This window comes from Carlito syrichta, unplaced genomic scaffold (assembly GCF_000164805.1).
Source record: "Carlito syrichta isolate Samal-C Ts95f unplaced genomic scaffold, Tarsius_syrichta-2.0.1 Scaffold275581, whole genome shotgun sequence".
Taxonomy (NCBI): domain Eukaryota; kingdom Metazoa; phylum Chordata; class Mammalia; order Primates; family Tarsiidae; genus Carlito; species Carlito syrichta.
In genome coordinates this window covers 1-9,349 of record NW_007219677.1, presented here as the reverse complement: position 1 = coordinate 9,349, position 9,349 = coordinate 1, and the positions used below count along the sequence as shown (strand labels likewise).

Sequence of the window (9,349 nt, the reverse complement as noted above, 5' to 3'; positions counted from 1 at the left end):
CCCTATTCAATGCATATCAAGTCTTCAGGCACAAACAATATAGTTTTTATTACTCATTACTGATAATTAATTCTATTAAGTTTATGCACATGGTCCTTGGATGCGTTTGTTACCCCAAACCATAGCACTTTCATTATATGCTGTATGGAGAAATTCTTTCAAGTTTTCCTGAACACACATTTTAAATTGAATTTTCAGTATGATTTTACCACCACAATTAAACTTTGTAGGTGCATCTAAAATAAACTACAACTTTGATTTTATAAGATACAAAAAATTAGTTTAGCTGTCAGTATCATTTAGGAGGTAGGTTCACAGCTCCTTTCCCTGGAAAGTTGGCAGGGTGCTCAGTGCACTAAACATGTTGCTCAGTTCAGCCCAAGGAAGGCATTAGAGTTATATGAGAACCAAAACCCTAGTGAAAAATGCCAAGGAAATAAAAAGTGAAAAGAGGTATATGAGACACAATCAAAGTGGTAAATACTATTGGTATAATGCAGGTGTTAATTGCCCTGCTAGCCTATAAGTGAAAAGACTTATTTTTATCTGAATCCAAGATAAATGTGCTATTTTTCAATGACAGTAGATTACTACCTTGTTTATAGAGATGGACACATTTCCATTAGGAAATAGGAATCATTTAAGGACCGTTTTTCACTTATGTTGATAACACCTATGAAGAAAAGGAATTACCTCCTTTCCAAAAATAACTTTATTTTTCTGAACTCAGACTGAAAGCACGGAAAGATGATCTTGATCATGGAGTCAAAAAGTCCTTCACCAGAACATAACTCAAAATAATAAAAGCCGTATCTTACAAACTTTGTAAGTGCATCATCATATGGAATAGGTAAACAGTGAAAATATTCCAAGAACTGGAACAAGACAAGGATGCCCACCTTCACTACTCCTATTCAACATAGTGCTGGAAGTCATAGATAGAGTAATTTGGCAAGAGAAATAAATAAAAGACATCCAAATCAGAAAATAGTAAATCAACTTATCTCTGCTCACTGATGATATGGTCTTATACATAGAAAACCATATAGATCCCTCCAAAAGTCTCCTAGATTTGATAAATTGCTTCAGCAAAATTTCAGGATACAAAATCAATTTCAGGATACAAAAATCAGTAGCATTTCTATATATCAATATAATCAAGCTGATAACAAAATCAAGAACTCAATCCCATTTACAATAGCTATAAAAAGATAAAAATATAATATCTAGAAGTACATTTCACCAAGGAGGTGAAAGTCCTACACAAGAACTATAAAACATAGATAAAAGAAATCAAAGATGACACAAACAAATGGAAGAACATCCCATACTCATGAATTGTAAGAATCAATATTGCTAAAATAACCATTTGTCCAAAGCAATCTACAGATTGAGTGCAATTCTTGTCAAATTACCAATATCATTCTTCACAAAATTAGAAGAAAAGTATCCTAAAAATCACATGGAACCAAAAAAATGCCTGAATTGCCAAAACAATCCTAAGCAAAAAGAACAAAGTTTTCACTATAAGGCTATAGTAACCAAAACAGCTTGGCATTGGTATAAAAATAGGCACATAGATCAATGAAACAGAATAGAGAACTCCAAAATAAAGTCACATACCTTCAACCAACTGAACTTTAACAAAAAAGAAAAATATATACGGGGTAACGGACACCCTATTCCACAATGGTGCTGGGAAAATTGAATGACTACACGTAGAACAGTGGAACTAGATTCCTATCTCTCTCAGTATACAAAAAGTAACTCAAGATGGGTTAAAACTTAAATGACAGACCAGAAACCATAAAAATGCTAGAAGAAAACCTAGGAAAATCTCATGGATATCGGCATAGGAAGATAATTCATGGCTAAAACCCCGAAAGCAAATGCAACTAAAGTAAAAATAAATAAATTGGACTTAATTAAACTAAAAACTTCTGCACAACAAAAGAAATAATCAGCAGAGCAAATAAGCCACCTGAAAATGGGAAAAGATATTCTCAAACTACTTGACAAACGATTAATATTCATAATGTACAAAGAACTCAAACAAATCAGCAAAAAAAAAATCAAACAGTTCCATTAAAAAGTGGGAAAATGGCATGGAGAGACATCTCTTAAAAGAAGATACACAAATGACCAAGAAACATATGAAAAATTGTTCAACATCATTCATCATCAGGGAAATGCAAATTACAACCACAATGAGATATCACCTTGCACCAGTTAGAATGGCTATTATTAAAAAATAAATAAAAAATAGATGCTGGTGTTGATGTGGAGAAAAGAGAAGACTTATACAATGTTGTGTGAGTGTAAATTAGCACAACCTCTATGGAAAGCAGTATGGAAATTACTCAAGGAACTAAAAGTAGATCTACTATTTCATTCATCAATCACACTACTAGGTATCCACACTAAGAAAAAGAGATCATTGACCAGAATCGGTGGCTCAACTTGTAATCTCAGTACTTCAGGAGGATGAGACAATTGGATTGCCTGAGTCTTCAGGTTTGAGACCAGACCAGGCTACTACTTGGTGAGACTTGTCTCTATAATAAATTAATTTAAAAAATTAGCTGGGCATGGTAGTACGCACCTGTACTTCCTGCTACTTGGAAGGCTGAGTAGGAAGGATTGCTGGAACCAAGCAGGTTGAGGCTGGGATAACCAAGAGCATGACACTGCACTTCAGCCTGGGCAACAGAGTGAGATACCAACAAAGAAAGAAAGAAAGAGAGAGAGAGAGAGAGAGAGAGAGAGAGAGAGAGAAAGAAAGGCCATTATATAAAAAAGACATCTGCACCCCACGTTCATTGCAGCACAACTTACAATTGCAAAGATGTAGATCAACTTACATGTCCATCAATCAATTAGTGAATAATGAAATGTGGTATATATAGACCATGAAATACTACACAGCACAAAAGGAATAAAATAACGTCCTTTGCAGCAACATGGATAGAACTGGAGATCATCATCCTAAGTAAATTGACTCAGAAAGAGAAAACCAAAACATCACATGTTCACACTCATATATGGGACTAAACAGTCACAAACATGAAAATAATAGACACTGGGAGGCCGATGGGGACTAGGCTTCAGAAATTACTTACAGGGCACAATGTTCACTATCTGAGGATTGGGCCACCTGAGATAAACTCCCCACCCACTACACAGTATTTTCATGCAATGAATATGCATGTGTATTCCTTGAATCTAAAATAAAATAATTAATCAATTAATTCAAATAAAATTTTTAAGTATGTATCCAAACTCACCAAATTGTATACATTAAACATATGCAGTTTTTGAATATAAATTATACTTTAATAAAGCTACTTTTTGAAAGAAATATAAAATGGTCAATTATTGATGTGCAAAGACATTTTAGTATCTTAAATAGTCTATAAGAAAATCTAGAATCTACAAGGAAATCAAACGTGCAGAATAGAAAAAAAGAAACAGTCCCATTAAAAGTCGGCAAATGATATGAATTGACATTTCTCAAAAAAAGACATATGAGCAATCAAGAGGTACATGAAAAAATGCTCAGCCTCACTAGTCATCAAAGAAATGCAAAATAAAACCACACTGAGATACCACCTACTTCTAGCCAGGATGGCCATCATCAATAACTCAAAAGACAACAGATGCTGGAGAGGATGTGGGGAAAAGGGAACACTTCTACACTGTTGGTGGGAGTGTAACCTAGTACAACCTCTGTGGAAAACAGTTTGGCAATTCCTAAAAGATCTGAAAATCGACCTCCCATACGACTCCACAATACCCCTGCTGGGAATATAATCCAAGGAACTCAAATCACTCTATTAAAAAGATACTTGCACATTGCAGCATACTTACAATAGCAAAACATGGATCTAAAGCTGCCCATTGAAAGAATACTGAATTTAAAAAAAATATGGTATATACACATAACGAAATATTGTGCAGTCATAAAGAAGAACAAAAGTATGAAATTTGCAGCAACTTGAATTGACTTAAAAGCTATAATACTGAGTGATCTATCACAGAAACAAAGAACCAAGTGTTACATGTTCTTAATCATTAGCAGACCTTGAACAACTATTGTAATACTATAAGAAAGGGATTGGTAATAGTGGGAAACTGCCAGGGGAGGGCGGAAGCAGGATTGGTAGTATTGGGAAACTGCCAGGAGAAAGGGGGCACACCTCATCAACAAATGTTCCTACATAATGAGCATTTGCATACCTAACCTTGAATTGTACCCCACATATTTAAAATAAAATATATTTTTAAAAGATAATGAAAAAAGAAAATTAACACAACAGTTAAAATCAAAGTCATTTGTAAGTTAATTTTACATTAAAATATCAATTTTATATACATGGAAGCAAAACTCATTTTTCTTGATAATGAAAAGGTATATTGATTAAACTGAAAATATAATATAAGATATATATGTAAATGTAATAAAATACAAGCACTCTATATAACAAATATCTGCTTTCTTAGCAAGTTTTAACATTTATTAGCTTTAAACTTTTTAAAATTTTAATCAATTTTTTAAAATGATATTGTGGGGTATAGTTAAGGGTTAGGTATACAAATATGCTCCGTTCAGGCACCCTTGTTGATAAGAGGTGTCTCCCCGTCCCCAGATGGATATTTACTACCGTTAATCCCATATCTCTTCCCCTCCCACCCCCATAGTTTCCCACCACTGTCAGCCATTTTCTTATAGTATTACATTGGATGTTCAAGGTCCACTATATGAGTGAGAACATGTGATACTCAGATCTTTGTTTCTGTGAGAGATCACTCAGTATTATAGACTCTAGTTCCATCCAGGTTGCTGCAAAATTCATGATTTTGTTCTATCTGGCAACTTAAGCACTATTTGGTCAAGGCTACATAGCCACAAATGATCAGAATCTGGCCTCCTGAGAAAAATTGTCCTGTTATTTTCCTGCTCCTTTCATTACAAAGAGCACTGGGAGTCATCCTGAGATTAAAGCCAAGTGACCAATGAATCTACAAGTAATTGGTAAACAGTATTTTTAGTCATTTTTTAGTTCAGACATAAGGCAGTATAGTATAATAAAATTTCTGACTTGGAAGTCAGTCAGACATAGATTTGAATAATGGTTCTGCCTCCTATTGAGTTTGAAATTTTAGTATTTAATTAACTTTGGGGCTTTTGTTTTATTATAGTATACATTCTGTAATTATCTCTGACCCCAGTAAATATATTGTGTAGTTAAAAGATGAGCATATGCTGAAATATCTTGTGAAATGTTATGTTCTAGGTAATATAAGAAAAGCATACAACACAAACATACAATATTTAGAGTAAAAAGTGATATTTCAAAAAAATGTATCATTAAAGTCTTTGGGTTCTCTGACTTGAATCTTCAACAAGCTGAATATTGGCAGCCACTAGGCATGAGGTTCAAAGTTAAATTAAATATAACCCTTGTCCTCAATAGGATGTAGCACATGTAAACCAGCCAGCATACTGTAATGCAGTAAATTATAGTTGCAAATTATAAAGTTAAATAAATACGGTGGAAAGGTTTGCTTATTACTATGCATATGTATGTTGTGGCTAGTCAGGCAGTGAGTATGTGTAATATAGCAAGAGCTGCAAAACAGTGAAGTCAACAGAGAAAGAATGCTTGAGAACTGAATTAAAATTTGCCATTAGAATTCTGTAATTTTACTCTTTAGCATTTTTCAATGATCTTTCATTTTATCAGAGTGCAGTTTTGTATTTCATGACTATGTTTCAACAGAATTGTAAGTTTCATTAACTCATGTCTGTCTATTTAAAAATAAATTTTATTATGTATATTTAGTGTATATAACATGATGTTATAAAATATATATATTTAGTAAAATGCCTAATCTAGTAAAACCTATTAATATATCCATTATTTTACATTATTTCAGTATTTTCCTCCCTGTGCCTAGAGCAGCTGTAATCCACTCATTTAGCAAAAATTCTTAATATAATACACTGTCCTTAATGACAGTTCCTCACATTGTGCATTCAATCTTTTGACTTGTTCTATCTTGATATCTTTTTTGTAATTTTTATTCTATATCTCCTCATTTCCTGCCCCCAATCCTCCACCCTGGTAACTTCTGTTTTACTCTCTATCTCTATACATTTGAATTTTTTTTACATTCCACATATAGTGGAATTAAATAATTTGTTTTCTGTTTCTGTCTTTTTATTTAACACACTGTCATCCAGATACACCTAAATGGCAAGCTCTTCTCTTTTTTTCTTAAGGCTTAAATAATATTCCATTATAATCCATTGATATATATATCAATCATGGTTTTGCATTCATTCATCCATTGGTGGAAATATTAAGTTGTGGGAAAGTTTATTTGGTTGCAATTATAGGACCTAAACTTGGCTACCACAAATTGGGAAAATGGTGAGTCAAAGGAAAAAGGCAAAGTATGAACTAGAATAAGGACTAAAGAATAAGTGAAATTTGGGCAGTCCTTCAAACAAAACATGAGGGTATATCTGATAATGTTGTAAAATTGACCAGTATTATTAGCTTACTTTTTATCATCATTGGTATCAACTTGGAACATTTAACTTTTTTGTCATTTAATCTTTTAAAAAAATTTTATATGTCTACTAATATCAACTTTAAAATCCATTACATTTTGAATAAAATAATCAAAAAATACCATGTTAAATATAAAAATGATATAGTTTTCATACAGGATGTTTATTGGTTTAGTTTTAATATGTAACTAATTAAAATCAATGTGAAGAAACTTACTACACAATAGATAACGGTGGTGTAGCTATAATAAATGCAACTCATGGGTAACAATAATCAATAGTCTAAATAAGTCATTTATTAGCATGCAGCAGTAGGAACATAAGAGATGAGAAAATTAAAGAGAATAACTTACTACTTCCCAATTGAGTTGTAATAATATTATCATCAAACAAAAAAGTTAATCATCACTATTTTTATTTTTTTATATTTTTGGAAGTTTGAAAGATATATATATATATTTAAAAACAGAGAAAAAAAACCCCCAAAAAACAGCTTTGGCATTTTAAAAACCAACAATTATCAATCACTAGAAAGGTAAATATCTCCTCAAGGTCCCAAAGTACAAAACCACAGATCTCCACAGGCTCAAGATCACAAAGGGAGGACGTGCAAATCTGAGGGTGACAACTCGACCCACGTCCCTCTGCAGGCAGTGCAGCCACTTGGGGCCCAGGTCCAGCCTCAGGACTGTAAGGCCTACATGGGCTGAGATGGGACATCACTGCCGAGACTCGCTATTTGCAGTGGATGCAAAAGCCATCCAGCAAAATCCCATTACAAATAAATTAAAGATTATTCAAGAAGAACACATTAAATTAGGAAAAGAAAGGAGTATCTTCTAAAAATGGTCTGTTTCCTGGAACAGAAGAAAAGGAGAAGTGGAAGGAGTTCAGTTTCAAGTATTCGCTACTCGGTTTCATTTTACTGAGTTGAAAGCTTACAAAAGTCCACGGCCCTCCCCAACAAGCTCTGAGCATCCACACTTGCTCTGTTTCACTGGCTTCATCCAACAAGGCACAAAGGGTGAGTGCTTCCCAAGGCTCCGTGGCTCCCAGCGGCAGGCTGTCAGCCCCGGTGTCTTGTGCACAGGGTGGCTGAGAGCAGGGCTGTTAGCTCACTCTGACACCGGGATTTTCCTTACTCGTGAAAAGGGACTTGGTTCTGGGCCCACACTACTTATTGTAGATGAGCTTGATAAATTGTGGGCCAGGATGGCCTTGAGGTGAAGCGTGTGCCACAGGTACTGCGGGTGTGTGAGGTCAGTGGAGATGTACAGCAGTGGCATGATGGGCTGCGTGACTATGACCAAGAAGGTGTGGCCCTGGGCGCCAAGGTCAGTTCCACTGGGTCCTGCAGGCAGCCCACCTCTCAGACTTAGACCTTGGCGATCTGGCCGTGGGGCTCCACGATCACATTCACGCCGGGCTTACCCTTAGTTCCGCCAGCACAACCAGTTTGATGTGGTCGTTCTTGTATCGGATGGTGCACCGAGTAGCTGTTATGCAGTAGGCCATGGTGGGCCTGGAACAGGAGGTGGTTGTCCGTGAACTATAGCCCTTGGAAGCTGAGCATCATGTCCTGCAGAATGCCTGGGGTGCCCACCCTCACCAACCCCTTGCAGCTGTGCTTATGCAGGGTCAGCCTCCACAGGTCAGAGTGGCAAGATCTGCTGGACAGATGCCAACAGCTTGGAACACAGGTTCCTGCCAAACATGGAGGCGTGGTTGCTGAAGCAGTGATGTTTGTACCTGAGCATGGCCTCCATCTGGTCTCGCTGCTTGTGGCTCAGGGAGGTGCTGAGCAGTGGGGTTGGCGAACCAGAGAGCAATGTGGTAGAGCGCCAGGTTCAAGATCAGGCGGCAGCACGGATGAGCTGAACCCAGAGGCAGTGGTAATCCTGAAACCACTCAGTCATGGGCATCTCCAAGAACTCCATCCTCTTTGCTTCTCTGCCAAGTCCTGAAGTGTCTTGAGCTCCTGGCTGATTTGCTTTTGAGCACCTGGAGGGTGCCCAGCCCACCCACGTGCACCTCACTGCCCTGCTTGGACTGAAGCACTCACCCCGGTCCCCACTGCTGCCACCACCACTATTGTTTTTTAACAGTAGAGGTAACAATGGTACATACATCAAATAAGAATGACTAAAACAATATGTATAGGAAATAATTTCTAAGGTCATACCATGTAAATAGCAAACTTGCAAGGATTTTCAAAAACATTTGCAACAAATATTTTAAATTATATATTTGAATCAGGGTTTAAAAATCTGAAAATTGATTACTGAAAAATATACATTCTACATATTTTAAATGTTACTATGGCAATAATTTATGTAAAAATTAAATGCAAGAGCACCATAGATATTATTTGGCTTCAAAGCACATCTATATCTACAAAGCATGATATTTAACATATGACCTATTTGTGCTATTTCTGAATTCTTTATTTGGGTTCATTTTTGTCCTCATTATGGATCTTACTTTTATCCTTTCCTTTTTCCCTGTAATTTTCTGTTGAATGACAGATACATTTAATTTTACCTTATGGAGCACTGGCAACTTTTGCATACTATAAATCTCCTTAAGTTTTGTTTTTTCAACAGAATTAAGTTATTTGGAAATAGTTTGAACCCAAGACAAGGCCATAACAGTATTTAGTCCTGAGCTGATTTTTAAATACATTTTTACTGTTCATATTTGAGGTTTACAATACTTTGTTATGTAATACAGATTATAAAACAGTCACTATAGTTGGGCAGAATAAAATATTTA

The 9,349-nt window shown here is 35.6% G+C and overlaps 1 pseudogene; it reads right to left on the bottom strand.

Moving 5' to 3' along the window:
• Positions 1-7,687: 7,687 nt before the first annotated feature.
• Positions 7,688-8,334, bottom strand: LOC103254336 (annotated as a pseudogene).
• Between the last annotated feature and the right edge of the window lie 1,015 nt (positions 8,335-9,349).